The sequence below is a fragment of the Carcharodon carcharias genome, chromosome 24, assembly GCF_017639515.1.
Source record: "Carcharodon carcharias isolate sCarCar2 chromosome 24, sCarCar2.pri, whole genome shotgun sequence".
Lineage (NCBI taxonomy): Eukaryota > Metazoa > Chordata > Chondrichthyes > Lamniformes > Lamnidae > Carcharodon > Carcharodon carcharias.
This window is the reverse complement of record NC_054490.1, coordinates 17,398,478-17,414,801: the sequence shown is the minus strand read 5'-3', so window position 1 is coordinate 17,414,801 and position 16,324 is coordinate 17,398,478.

Here is a 16,324-nt window from a genome sequence, read left to right as displayed (position 1 = left end):
TATGTTACCCCCTACACCATGAGCTTTTATTTTCTGTAATAACCTTTGATGTGGCATTTTATCAAATGCCTTCTGGAAATCTAAGTACAGAACATCCACCGGTTCCCCTTTATCCACAGCACATGCGACTTCCTCAAAGAGCCCCAATAAGTTGGTTAATCACAATTTCCCTTGCACAAAACCATGTTGACTCTGCCTGATGATCTTGAGCTTAGCCAAGCCTTGCTATAACATCTTCAATGATAGCTTCTAACATTTTCCCTACGACAGATGTTAAGCTAACTGGCACTTGTAGTTTCCTGCTTTCTGTCTCCCTCCCTTTTTGAATAATGGAGTTACATTTGCTATCTTCCAATTTAATGGGACCTTTCCCAAATCTAGGAGGCTTTGGAAAATTAAAACCAATACAGCAACTATCTCACTAGACACTACTTTTATGACTCTAGAATGAAGCCCATCAGGACCAGGACTCTTGTCAGCCTGCAGCTCCAATAATTTACTCAATACCAATTCTCTGGTGATTGTAATTTTGCTAAGTTCCTTCTCTCCCTTCCATTTCCTGGTTTATAACTACTTCTGGGATGCTACTTGTACCCTCTATAGTGAAATACCTGTTGAATTCATCTGTCATTTCCTTGTTTTCCATTATCAATTCTCCAGACTCACTTTTTATAGGACCAACGCTCACTTTGCTAACTCTTTTCTTTTTAAAATATTTATAAAAACTTGTACTATCTGTTTTTATATTTCTGGCTAGCTTTCTCTCATCTCTCTCTGATTTTCTCTCTAATTTTTACCTCCTTATTAGGCTTTTAGTCATTCTTGGTTCTTTATATTCTGTCCAATCTTCTGGTCTTCCACCTATCTTGGCAATATTATATGCTTTTTCTTTAATACTTCCTTTAACCTTTCAAGTCAACCGCAGATGGTATGTCCGTCCCTTGGACTTTCTCTTACTCGTTGGAATGTATCTATTCTGTGCATTCTGAAATATCCCCTGAAATATTAGCCACTGCAGCTCTATTGACCTTTCCCTTAACCTAATTTCCAATTCACTTTCTCAGCTTTCATGCCCTCATAATTGCCCTTTTTAAAGTTTAAAAACTTAGTCTCAGACCCACTCCTCTCTCCCTCAAATTGAATGTAAAATTCAATCATATTATGGTTGCTGCTACCTAGGGGCGCCTTCACTATGAGATCATCAATTACTCCCACCTCAATGCACAATACCAGGTCTAGCATAGCCTGTTCTCTGGTTGGCTCCATGACACCCTGTTCTAGGAAACTATCCTGGAAACATTCAATGAACTCCTCATCAAGGATACCTTGTTCCATCTGACTCTTCCAGTCTATATGTAAATTAAAATCTCCCATGATTATTGCTCTGCCTTTCTGACAAGCTCCAGTTATTTTTTCCCTTTATGCTCAACCCCACAATATGGTAACTGATAGGGCACCTGTACACAAATCCCACAAGTGACTTCTTGCCTTTACCATTTCTCATTTCTACCCAAACCATTTCCACATCCTGGTTTCCTGAACTTAGGTAATTTCTCTCTGTTGTGCTAATATCATCATTAATTAACAGAGCCACCCCACCACCTTTTCCTCACTTCCTGTCATTCCTAAATATCTTGTACCTTCAATGTTCAGGTCCCAATCCCTGTCCTCCTGCTGCCATGTCTCCATGATGGCTATTAAATTGTAATTATTTATTTCTATGTGCGCTCTCAGTTCATCTGTTTTGTTTCTAATGCTACGTGCATTCAGATGTACAGCTTTTAGTTTTATCCTTTTATTCTTCTTATAACCTCTAGTTTCACTGGGGTGATTTACTGTTTGATTTGTACTCTTTATCCTTTCCTGTAACGGTCTGGTTTTTATTTCCTGTAACAATACCATTCCCTTTTGCCTTGTCTCTGCTCTTTGATTACCACATCTTCCCAAATTTGATCCATTGCCCCAACTATTTACTTTTAAACCCTCTCTACTTCCCTAGTTGTGCAGCTCACGAGAACACCGGTCCCAGCATGGTTCAGGTGTAGACCATCCCAATGGTACAGAATCCATTTTACTCAGTGCTGGTGCCAGTGCCCCACGAATCGGAACCCACTTCTCCCACACCAGCCTTTGAGCTGCGCATGCATCTCCCTAATCTGATTTTTCCTATGCCAATTTGCACATGGCTCAGGTAATATTCTAGAGATTATGACCTTTGAGGTTCTGCTTCTTAATTTGGTGCCTAGATCCTCATACTGACTATGCAGAGTCTCCTTCTTTGTCCAGCCTATGTCGTTGGTATCTACATAGACCACAATGACTGGGTCCTCCCTCTGCCCCTGCGAGTTGCTCTCCAGCCCCGAGTAGAAGTCCCGAACCCTGGCACTGGGTAGTCAACACAGCCATCTGGACTCATGCTCTTTGCTGCAGAGAACGGTTATCAATGCCTCTGACTAAACTATCCCCTGCCACCATTACATTCCTTTCTACTCCACCTACTTGAATGGCTCCCTGTACCACGGTGTCATAGTCAGTTAGCTCATCCACCCTGAGGCCCCCACTCTCATCCAAACAAGCTGAAAAAAACTTCAAATCTGTTGAACAATTGCAGTGGCTCACACTCCTGTGCTCCTGTCCTGAGTCCCCTTACCTGCCTCACTCGCAGTCACACTTTCCTGTCCCTGAGCATTGACCAAATCAGAAGACCCTGTCCTAAGAGGCGAGACTACCTGCTGATACAAAGAATCCAGGTAACTTTCCCCTCCTTGATACATCGAAGTGTCTGCCATTCAGCCTCCAGCTTATAAACTCTGAGCTGAAGCTGCTCAAACTTCAAACACTTACTGCAGATGTGTTTGCCCTGGATCAGACAGGCACCTAGGCGCACCCACATGCTGCAGCTGTGACACATCACCTGTCTTGGCATCCTTCATGTGTACTAATTAACTATTTAATTATTTTATTCAATTATATATTTTACTTTTGTTTTCATATATTTTATTAACCTCATCACCAGTTGCTGGACTATCTTGAGCCTTGGGAATAGAATAAACCTTAATCACTTACCAGATACTCGCCAAATAAGTGGCTTCTTCTCCTGTAGCAGAGGACGATCACTTCCTGAAGGCTGAGAAAGTTAGAAAGCAGAAAGCAAAAGAACACCTCTTCCCCTTCCTTCCCTAACTCCCAGTACCCTATTCTAAGTCACACTTCTTGCAGTAAAACTTACTCACAGCACCTCTTTCCCCCATGCACTGAATTATCACTCGAACCAAATTCCCAAATATGCTTGCTCGGTCTCTGTCTCTCACAGGCTGAAGTCTCCACTCACTGATCGCGAGCCTCTTGGAAATATATGGCCATTCTTTCACCGTCACTGGGTCAAAATGCTGGAACACCCTCCCTGACAGCACTGTGGGTGTACCTGCACCACACGGACTGCAGTGGTTCAAGAAGGCAGCTCACCAGCACATTCTCAAAGGCCAATTAGGGATGGGCAATAAAACTGCTGGCTCAGCCAGCAAAGCACACATCCTGCAAATTAATAAAAAAAATCAGACTGTTCCCTCTTCCTTGCCCCTCTCTCTCCCTCTCTCTGCTCCCTAATCATCCAATCATAGCTCCCCATTCCCTTCTCCTCCAATCACAGCTACCCTTGGTCTGCCCATTTTTCCAATTAGCCTTTACCCTCTTCTCCACCAATCAGATTCACCCCTCTCTCCCAATTCCTCCAATCACAGCCTTCCATTACACAGTCCACCAGTCACTGCTTGCATATTCCCCTGCCTTCTTCTCCGTCAATCATATTGCCTCTCCCCAACTCCGCTGTCATGTGATGACTAAAACAAGGAAATGCTGAAACAACTCAGCATGTCTAACAGCATCTGTGGAGAGAAAAACAGAGTTAACATTTCAAGTTCGCATGACTCTTCTTCAGAGGTAAAGGGAAGTAAAAACGTCTTGAATTTTATACTGTTTAAGGAAGGTGAAGCTGGAGAGGGCCAGCGATAGGTGGGGGCAAAGGATAGACTGACAAAGATGTCATGAACAAAAGGACAATGTAGGTGTTAATGGTAGTGGCATTGGCTGAAGGAGCTGCTGATGGTAGCATTAATGTAAGAAAGCAGAATGTGATAATAGCAGGACAAGGGTAGGTACTCTGGAAAGAGCAACGTGAGCAAGTGACAAATGACCCAAGGGGGAGGGGACAGTGGTGGGAAAAAGGACCCAAAAGGATAAAAGGTGGAGATAAAAAAATTAATCAGAATGAAAATAAATAAAAATAAATGGATAAGAAAATAAAAATTTTAAAATAAAAATGAATGTTGAATAAAAGGGATAAAAAAGGGGTGGGGGTGGGGATGGAGGAGAGAGTTCATGAAGTTGTTGAACTCAATATTCAGTCCGGCAGGCTGTGAAGTGCCTAGTCGGAAGATGAGGTGCTGTTCCTCCAGTTTGCGTTGAGCTTCACTGGAAAATTGCAGCAGTCCAAGGACGGACATGTGGGCATGAGAGCAGGGTGGAGTATTGAAATGGCAAGCGACAGGGAGGTCTGGGTCATGCTTGCGGATAGACCGAAGGGGTTCCGCAAAGCGGTCACCCAGTCTGGGTTTGGTTTCCCCGATGTAGAGGGGTCCCCATTGGGACCAGTGAATGCAGTAGACCAAAATTGAAGAAGGTGCAAGAGAAATGCTGCTTCGCCTGAAAGGAGGTGTTTCGGCCCTTGGACAGTGAGGGGGGTGGGGAGGGGGGAAGTAAAGGGGCAGGTGCGATTGCATGGGAAGGTGCCGTGGGAGGGGTGGGGAAGAGGTGTTGGGAGTCATGGAGGGGTGGTCCAGGGAGTCCCGAAGGGGCTTACCCTTGTCTGGCAATTATCACGTTCTGCTCTCTGACCTTAACACCGCCATCAGCACCTCCTTTAGCCAGTATCACCGCCATTAACACCCACTTTAGTCCATGACGTCATTGTCAATCTCTCCTTAGCCCCACCTATCGCTGGCCTTCTGTCCAACTTCACCTACTCCACCAACACCCCCTAAACCAGTATATATTTCATCACATTTCCACTTCTCTTTAGCTCTAAAGACTCATCTAGACTCGAAACGTTAACTCTGTCTTTCTCTCCACAGATGCTGTTAGCTCTGCTGAGTTTTTCCAGCAGTTGGTTTCAGATTTCCAGCATCTGCAGGATTTTCCTTTTATCCACTTGTCTCTCCTTGCCCCCTCCCCATCACAGTTCCCGCCCCTCCCATCTCCGTTTGTCCAATTACTATTCTTCACGCTAACCCGCTGCTCCAATCACAAATTGGCTCTCTCTGAGCTCCTCCAATCACAGCTTCCCTTCCCCTTCGGTCCCTCCAATCCCATCTCTCCTCGCTGCTCCAATGGCAGCTCTTCATTCTCTCCGCCCGTTCCAATGACATCTTTCTTCTTTCCCCGCTCCTCCAATCGCAGGATCCGCACTCTGATTTCCCCACCTCCCTTCCCGTTACCCAACCCCTACACGCTCTGTGAGCGTTCCTCCAATAAGAGCTCCTCTCCCTCACCGGCGCTCCGCCAATCGTAACTCTCCTCTCTCTACGCGCTCCTCCACCCACAGCTCCTCGCTCTCTGCCGCTCCTCCAATTACAGCTTCCCTCCACGATCCGGCTACGCGCTTTGTCGGTTGGGGTTTGAAAGTCGCGCACGCGCTGCAGGCTTCTGTCCCGGACTCGGGGAGATGGCGGCGGAGCTGGAAGAAGGGGCGAAGGGGAGAAATTCGTCTGAGGAGCACCTGGGACTGTGACACTGATGTTGTCGAAGCCAACTCTACCAGCCCCGAAACCCCAAGAACTTAAACACTACCTCCAAACATTAAATTTCATCACTAATACCAATCTCTGAGCCTGAACCGCTAAAGCCCAATAATCTAACCCCCAACTCCAAACCCTAAACCCCAACTCCAAACCCTAACCCCCAACTCCAAACCCTAACCCCCCCAACTCCAAACCCTAACCCCCCCAACTCCAAACCCTAACCCCCAACTCCAAACCCTAACCCCCAACTCCAAACCCTAACCCCCAACTCCAAACCCTAACCCCAGCTCCAAACCCTAACCCCCAACTCCAAACCCTAACCCCAGCTCCAAACCCTACCCCCAACTCCAAACCCTAAACCCCCCAACTCCAAACCCTAACCCCCCAACTCCAAACCCTAAACCCCCCAACTCCAAACCCTAACCCCCAACTCCAAACCCTAACCCCCCCAACTCCAAACCCTAACCCCCCCAACTCCAAACCCTAACCCCAACTCCAAACCCTAACCCCCAACTCCAAACCCTAACCCCCAACTCCAAACCCTAACCCCCAACTCCAAACCCTAACCCCCAACTCCAAACCCTAACCCCCAACTCCAAACCCTAACCCTCCCAACTCCAAACCCTAAACCCCCAACTCCAAACCCTAACCCCCCCAACTCCAAACCCTACCCCCAACTCCAAACCCTAACCCCCAACTCCAAACCCTAACCCCCAACTCCAAACCCTAACCCCCAACTCCAAACCCTAACCCCCAACTCCAAACCCTACCCCCAACTCCAAAGCCTAACCCCCAACTCCAAACCCTAACCCCCAACTCCAAACCCTAACCCCCAACTCCAAACCCTAACCCCCAACTCCAAAACCTACCCCCAACTCCAAACCCTAACCCCCAACTCCAAACCCTAAACCCCAGCTCCAAACCCTAAACCCCCCAACTCCAAACCCTAAACCCCAACTCCAAACCCTAACCCCCAACTCCAAACCCTAACCCCCAACTCCAAACCCTAACCCCCAACTCCAAACCCTAACCCCCAACTCCAAACCCTAACCCCCAACTCCAAACCCTAACCCCCAACTCCAAACCCTAACCCCCAACTCCAAACCCTAACCCCCAACTCCAAACCCTAACCCCCAACTCCAAACCCTAAACCCCCAACTCCAAACTCTAAACCCCAGCTCCAAACCCTAAACCCCAACTCCAAACCCTAACCCCAGCTCCAAACCCTAAACCCCAACTTCAAACCCTAACCCCAGCTCCAAACCCTAACCCCAACTCCAAACCCTAAACCCCAACTCCAAACCCTAACCCCAGCTCCAAACCCTAACCCCCAACTCCAAACCCTAAACCCCAACATCAAACCCTAACCCCCAACTCCAAACCCTAACCCCAACTCCAAACCCTAACCCCCAACTCCAAACCCTAAACCCCAACTTCAAACCCTAACCCCAGCTCCAAACCCTAACCCCAACTCCAAACCCTAAACCCCAACTCCAAACCCTAAACCCCAACATCAAACCCTAACCCCCAACTCCAAACCCTAACCCCAACTCCAAACCCTAACCCCCAACTCCAAACCCTAACCCCCAACTCCAAACCCTAAACCCCCCAACTCCAAACCCTAACCCCCAACTCCAAAGCCTAACCCCCAACTCCAAACCCTAACCCCAACTCCAAACCCTAAACCCCAACTCCAAACCCTAACCCCAGCTCCAAGCCCTAACCCCCAACTCCAAACCCTAACCCCCAACTCCAAACCCTAACCCCCAACTCCAAACCCTAACCCCCAACTCCAAACCCTAAACCCCCAACTCCAAACCCTAACCCCCAACTCCAAACCCTAACCCCCAACTCCAAACCCTAAACCCCAACTCCAAACCCTAAACCCCAACTCCAAACCCTAACCCCCAACTCCAAACCCTAAACCCCCAACTCCAAACCCTAACCCCCAACTCCAAACCCTAACCCCCAACTCCAAACCCTAACCCCCAACTCCAAACCCTAAACCCCCAACTCCAAACCCTAAACCCCAACTCCAAACCCTAAACCCCAACTCCAAACCCTAACCCCAACTCCAAACCCTAACCCCCAACTCCAAACCCTAACCCCAGCTCCAAGCCCTAACCCCCAACTCCAAACCCTAACCCCCAACTCCAAACCCTAACCCCCAACTCCAAACCCTAACCCCCAACTCCAAACCCTAACCCCCAACTCCAAACCCTAACCCCCAACTCCAAACCCTAACCCCCAACTCCAAACCCTAACCCCCAACTCCAAACCCTAACCCCCAACTCCAAACCCTAACCCCCAACTCCAAACCCTAGACCCCCCAACTCCAAACCCTAACCCCCAACTCCAAACCCTAACCCCCAACTCCAAACCCTAACCCCCAACTCCAAACCCTAACCCCCAACTCCAAACCCTAAACCCCCAACTCCAAACCCTAAACCCCCAACTCCAAACCCTAACCCCCAACTCCAAACCCTAACCCCCAACTCCAAACCCTAACCCCCAACTCCAAACCCTAACCCCCAACTCCAAACCCTAACCCCCAACTCCAAACCCTAACCCCCAACTCCAAACCCTAACCCCCAACTCCAAACCCTAAACCCCCAACTCCAAACCCTAAACCCCAACTCCAAACCCTAACCCCAGCTCCAAACCCTAACCCCCAACTCCAAACCCTAAACCCCAACTCCAAACCCTAAACCCCAACTCCAAACCCTAACTCCCAACTCCAAACCCTAACCCCCAACTCCAAACCCTAAACCCCCAACTCCAAACCCTAACCCCCAACTCCAAACCCTAAACCCCCAACTCCAAACCCTAACCCCCAACTCCAAACCCTAAACCCCCAACTCCAAACCCTAACCCCCAACTCCAAACCCTAAACCCCAACTCCAAACCCTAACCCCAGCTCCAAACCCTAAACCCCCCAACTCCAAACCCTACCCCCAACTCCAAACCCTAACCCCCCAACTCCAAACCCTACCCCCAACTCCAAACCCTAACCCCCAACTCCAAACCCTAAACCCCCCAACTCCAAACCCTACCCCCAACTCCAAACCCTAACCCCCAACTCCAAACCCTAACCCCCAAATCCAATCCCTAACCCCCCAACTCCAAACCCTAACCCCCAACACCAAACCTTAACCCCCAACTCCAAACCCTAACCCTCAACTCCAAACCCTAGACCCCCCAACTCCAAACCCTAACCCCCAACTCCAAACCCTAAACCCCAACTCCAAACCCTAACCCCAGCTCCAAACCCTAAACCCCCCAACTCCAAACCCCCCAACTCCAAACCCTAACCCCCAACTTCAAACCCTAACCCCCAACTCCAAACCCTAACCCCCAACTCCAAACCCTAAACCCCAACTCCAAACCCTAAACCCCAACTCCAAACCCTAAACCCCAACTCCAAACCCTAACCCCCAATTCCAAACCCTAATCCCCAACACCAAACCTTAACCCCCAACTCCAAACCCTAACCCTCAACTCCAAACCCTAGACCCCCCAACTCCAAACCCTAACCCCCAACTTCAAACCCTAAACCCCCCAACACCAGACCCTAACCCCCAACTCCAAACCCTAAACCCCAACTCCAAACCCTAAACCCCAACTCCAAACCCTAACCCCCAACTCCAACTCCAAACCCTAACCCCAACTCCAAACCCTAAACCCCAACTCCAAACCCTAAACCCCAACTCCAAACCCTAACCCCCAACTCCAACTCCAAACCCTAACCCCAACTCCAAACCCTAAACCCCAACTCCAAACCCTAACCCCCAACTCCAAACTCTAACCCCCAACTCCAAACCCTAACCCCCAACTCCAAAGCCTAACCCCAACTCCAAAGCCTAACCCCAACTCCAAAGCCTAACCCCCAACTCCAAACCCTAAACCCCAACATCAAACCCTAACCCCCAACTCCAAACCCTAACCCCCAACTCCAAAGCCTAACCCCCAACTCCAAAGCCTAACCCCAACTCCAAACCCTAACCCCCAACTCCAAACCCTAAACCCCAACTTCAAACCCTAACCCCCAACTCCAAACCCTAAACCCCCCAACTTCAAACCCTAACCCCCAACTCCAAACCCTAACCCCCAACTCCAAACCCTAAACCCCCCAACACCAAACCCTAAGCCCCTACTCCAAACCCTAAACCCCAACTCCAAATCCTAACCCCCAACTCCAAACACTAAACCCCCCAACTTCAAACCCTAACCCCCAACTCCAAACCCTAAACCCCAACTCCAAATCCTAACCCCCAACTCCAAACCCTAAACCCCCCAACTTCAAACCATAACCCCCAACTCCAAACCCTAAACCCCAACTCCAAACCCTAACCCCCAACTCCAAACCCTAACCCCCAACTCCAAACCCTAAACCCCAAATCCAATCCCTAACCCCCCAACTCCAAACCCTAACCCCCAACTCTAAACCCTAAACCCCAACTCCAAACCCTAACCCCCAACTCCAAACCCTAACCCCCAACTCTAAACACTAACCCCCAACTCCAATCCCTAACCCCCAACTCCAATCCCTAACCCCCAACTCTAATCCCTAACCCCCAACTCCAAACCCCAGCCCCCAACTCCAAATCCTAAACCCCAAGTCCAATTCCTAAACCCCGACTCTAAACCCTAACCCCCAACTTCAAACCCTAACCCCCAACTCCAAACCCTAACCCCGACTCCAATCCCTAAACCCCGTCTCTAAACCCTAAACCCCATCTCCAATCCCTAAACCCCGACTCTAAACCCCAACTCCAATCCCTATACACCAACTTCAAACGCTAAACTGGAACCCCAAACATTAAACTCCAACACTAATGCCAACCTCAGAGCCTGAACCCCTAAATCCCAAACCCTAGCCCCCAACGCCAAACCCTAGCCCCCAACTCCAAACCATAAGCCCCAACTCCAAACCCTAAACCCCAACCCAGAATATTAAACTCCAACACTAATACTAATCTCAGAGCCTGAAACCCTAAATCCCAAACCCTAACCACCATCTGCAACCCTAACCCCCATTTCCAAAGCCTAACCTCGACACGAATGCCAATCTCTGAGCCCGAACCCCTAGATCCCAATCTAACCCCCAGCTCCAAACCCTAAACTCCAGCACTAATGCCAATCTCTGATCTTGAACCCCTTAAATCCCAATAATCTAACCCCAATCTCCAAACCCTAACTCCCAAGTCCAAACCCTAAACTCCAATACTATTGCTAATCTCTGAGCCTGAGCCCCTAAATCCCAATGACCTAAACCCCATCTTCAAACCCTAACCCCCAACTCCAAACCCTAATGCCCAAATCCAAACCCTAACACCCAACCTCCAACTCCAATCCCTAAACCCCAACTCCAATCCCTAACCCCCAACTCCAATCCCTAAACACCAACTTCAAACCCTAAACCGCAACCCCAAACATTAAACTCCAACACTAATGCCAATCTCAGAGCCTGGACCCCTAAATCCCAAACCCTAGCCCCCAAAGCCAAAATCTAATGCCCAACTCTAAACCCTAACACCCAACCTCTAACTCCAATCCCTAAACCCCAACTCCAAACCATAAACCCCAACTCCAAACCCTAACCCCCAACTCCAAATATTAAACTCCAACACTAATGCTAATCTCAGAGCCTGAACCTCTAAATTCCAAACCCTAACCCCCAACACCAAACCCTGGCCCCCAACTCCAAAGCCTACTCCCGACCCTCATCTCCAAACCCTAACCCTTAATTCCGAACCCTAACCCCAAACCCTAATCCCTAACCCCCAACTCCAAACCCGAAACCCCAACTCCAAACCCTAAACGCCAGCACTAATGCCAATCACTGAGCTTGTACCCTCTAAATCCCAATAATCTAACCCCCATCTCCAAACCCTAAACCCCAACTCTAAACCCTAAACTCCAACACTAATGCCAGTCTCTAAGCCTGAACCCCTAAATCGCAATTACCTAAACCCCAACTTCAAACCCTAAACTCCAACTCCAAACCCTAAACTCCAAAACAGATGCCAACCTGCGCCGGAACCCCTAAATCCCAATAACACTAATGCCAATCTCTGAGCCTGAACCCCCTAAATCTCAATAATCTAAACCCTAACTCTAACCCCTAAACTCCAACACTAATGCTAGTCTCTGAGCTGGAATCCCAATAATCTAATCCCCAACTCCAAACCCTAAACTCCAACATGAATGATAAACTCTGAGCCCGAACCTCTAAATCCCAATAACCTAAACCCTAACTCCATACCCTAAACTCCAACGCTAATGCCAATCTCTGAGCCGGAGTCCCTAAATCCCGCTAACCTAAACCCTAAACTCTAACAATAATGCCAATCTCTGAGCCTGAACCCTAAATCTCAATAACCTATGAAAATACAAAGAAGGAGCAGGAGTAGGCCATTCAGCCCCTTGAGCCTGCTCCTCCATTTAATAAGATCATGGTTGATCTGATAGTAACCTGAAACCTGCATCCCGCCTACCCCCGGTAACCCACCACCCCCTTGTTTGCCAACAATCCATCCACCTCTGCCTTACAAATATTCAAAGACCCTGCTTCCACTGCCTTTTCAGGAAGAGTTCCAAGAACGTCTAAGTGAAATAAATTCACCTCACTTCCATTTAAAATGGGCAAACCCTTGTTTTTAAACAGTGACCCCAAGTTCTAGATTCTTCCATAAGAGGAAACATCCTCTCCATATCCACCCTGTCAAGATCCCTCAGGATCGTATATGTTTCAAGTAAGTCACCCCTTACTCTTCTAAACTCCAGTGGATTCAAGCCTAGTCTGTCCAACCTTTTCTCATAAGATAACTCTCCATTCCAGGTGTTACCCTGGTAAACCTTCTCTGAACTGCTTCCAACGTATTTACATTCTTCCTTAAATAAAGAGGCAGAACTGTACACAGTACTCCAAATGTGGTCTCACTAGTGCCCTGTACAACTGAAGCATAACCTCCCTAATGTATTCAGTTCCCCTCACAATAAATGATAACATTCTATTAGCTTTCCTTATTATTTGCTGTACTTGCATACTAGACTTTTGTGATTCATGCAGTAAGAAACCCAGATCCCTCTGCACCTCAGAGCTCTGCAACTTCTCACCATGTAGATAATATGCTTCTCTTTTATTCTTCCACCCAAAATTGATGATTTCACATTTTACCACATTATACTCCATTTGCCAGATCTTTTCCCACTCACTTAACCAACCTATATCTTTTTCTGGCCTCCTTATGCCCTCTTCACAACTTACTTTCCTACCTCTCTTTGTGTCATCCACAAATTTGGTAAACGTCCCTTCATCCAAGTCATTTATATAAATTGTAAACAGTTGAGGTCCCAGCACTAATCCCTGTGGCATGCCACTCATTAAATCTTGCCAACCGGAAAAAGACCCATTTTTTTCCTACTCTCTGCTTCCTGTTAGCCAGCCAATCTTCCACCTATGCCAATAGGTTACCCCCATACCATGAATTTTTATTTTCCACAATAATCTTTGATGTGGCACTTTATCAAATGTCTTGTGGAAATCTAAGTACAGTATATCTACCGGTTCCCCTTTATGCACAGCACATGTTACTTTCTCAAATAACTCAATATGTTGGTTAAACATGAACCTAAAACCCAACTCACTACCCTGGCCCTAACCCAATTTCTGACCCTGAAACCCGAACCCATAAACCCCAGTAACTGAAACCCAATGCCAAGCCCCAATCTGACCCCTGACCTTGAAACCCAATAACTTACACCCAACGCCAAATCCTAAACCCCAATAACATTAACCTTCACACCATGGAACCCAGCCCCTAACCTCTAATCCCCAGTAATTATTATTCGCAACACCATAAATATGAACCACAAACTTCTAATAATACTTACCCCAACCCTAATCTCAACACTAAACCTCAACTGCGACCACTAATCCCCAATACCCACAAAATCTCCATAACCTTGACCTCCATCCCAATGATAAAAACCTAAAACTCAACCACTAATCTTTATCCTTAACTGTAATATCCCAACCCCCATCACTAACCCCTATCCTTAAATAAAATAACCAATCGCAACCACTAATCCCCATTCCTAACCAAAATATCAACCCTAACCACTAACCCCAATCCTTAACCAAATTTTCCTAACTCAAAACACTAGCCCAATCCTTAACCAAAATATCCCAATGAGAACTGCTAACACCCATCCTGAACCAAAATATCCCAACCCCAACCACTAATCCTCATCCTTAACCAAAATATCCCAACCCTAACCACTAAACCCCATCCTTAACCAAAATATCCCAACCCCAACCACTAACCCCCATTCTTAACCAAAATATCCCAACCACAACCACTAACTCCCATCCTTAACCAAAATATGCCAAACTCAAGCACAAATCCCTATCTTTAACCGTAACATCCCAGCCCCAAGCACTAATCCCAAATTTTAACACCCCTGTCGTAAACACTGATCTCTAATAACTATGAATCTCAACCCCTCCCCACCATGTTGTCAATAGACACAGGGCGGCTCACAGTGTCACTGGACCCTGTAACATCACCCATGATGTTGACAATAGTCAATATGGAGGAGGAAGATCCAAATCTCAATGAGAAAGAGTCAGACTCGGATGAGAAAGTGGTGAACACAGGCTTCCTCTCTGAGACCAAATACAGAAACGCCTTTAACACTGAGCACTGCAAAATGGCAATCAGAGTTCCTCAATTATTTGAACAGACAGCAAAATAAAACAGGCAGAATGCCATGAAAATGTTCAGAACAGCAAGTAAGGTAAAATGTTAATGAATAGTTGAAGTGATTGTTTTAATAGTTTCAAATTGATCTCTCTCGTGTCTCGAAGATTAAGGGGCGATCTAATCTAATGGGATGGGCAATAAATGCTGGTCTAGCCAGCAACACCCACATCCCATGAATGAATTTTTTTTTAAATCATGGTGTTTACGTTGATTAAAGGAGTTGATACAATTGGATGTGGAGGGAAATCCAGAACAAGGGGGCAAAAAGTTAAAATTTGAATTCAGGGATGATGTCTGGAAGTGCTTCTTCACATGAAGGGACTGGAAATCTGGAACACTATCCCCCCCCCCCAAAAAGATGAGGCTGAGCATCATTTGGAAATTTCAAAACTGAGATTGATTTTTTTTTGGGTGAGGGTGTTAAGGATCACGGAACCAATGTGCGTAAACAGAGTTGAGGTACAGATCATTCATGATCCAATTATGTGATAGGCTTGAGAGTCTTGTTACAGACAGCAGAGAGATTGTAGGGTTCCCTTTTCACCTCCTGACTGACCGGATACAGATGTTTTAAAGAGAAAAAGTGTTTTAACCCCTTTAGTGCTGTAACTCTCAAGAACAGGCAAAAGACAGGTTTTCCCTCAGTTTAAAAAAAGGATCAATGACTATTAGTGAACACACAAATGCATTCGCAACAGCACACTCACACATGCGCAAGAAAAGGTGATTACAAAAGAGATAGCACTCACTTAGGTCCTAAGAGTCCAAAATTTTACTGTCACCCTTGATTCTTTCGGGATGCAGCCTTGAAACGTTGCAGGCCTGTGATTTTCTTTTGGTTTATTGAAGAGATGGAGGTGGAAACAGATTCACAGTGGCTTACTACTTGCGGTAGCAGGTTTCTGGCTTCATTCCTGTCACGGTGCAGTTGAATCCCTGTGGGGAGATCTGGTTTGGTTCTTCAAATTGTTAAATTAAAGGCTAGCCCCAATTCTCTGCTAGCTTTTCAGTATGGTCCTTCCTTTGCTGGACAGGATCTATCCCTTCTCTCTTTTTCTCTCTCTCTGTGTCTGCTCCAAAAATGTGTCTTCCTTTTCAAAACCTGGTTTCTGTCAGGTGACCATAGTATCTGTTTTCCAATGTGCACACAAATGATCTCTGACAACTTGGCACTGACTCACAATAATCTTTGCGTTTCACCCATTCGTATCTACTTGTGATAAAATGGGATTTTTCCTTACGTTCATTCTGTGGAATTCTATTCTGCAGCCAAGAAGTCTCCAATTTCATTGTGAACTAGCTTCTACAGTTATTAGGATAATGACAGCCATTAATCTGCAGGGAAGGTTTGTTGCATTTTAATGCTTTCTCAATGGAATGTTCCAATAGTTCATTTAATGTGTTGTCCAGGCAAATAAACTAGCTTCCAGCCTTGTGTCTCACGTGTCAGTGCAGACTTGATGGGCTGAAGGGCCTCTTCTGCACTCTGTGATTCTGTGTAGTTCCATGTATATTGACAGTAAAAAAAGAGGTCACCTGACATCTCAACTCCATTTTGTTTCAAAGTAATGTCCCCTTTTTCCATAATCCCTGACTATAACTGTGTATTTTAAGATCCCAGCTGATGTTGCTACTGGACAAATCAGATCGCAGGGTGAAACCTGGCTTGATAGATCCTAAATTTTGTTTTTGTTTAGAAACATGGAGAGAGTCACTGAACAGAGTCACTCAGTCTGCTGATGAACTTTTAACAAAATAGTA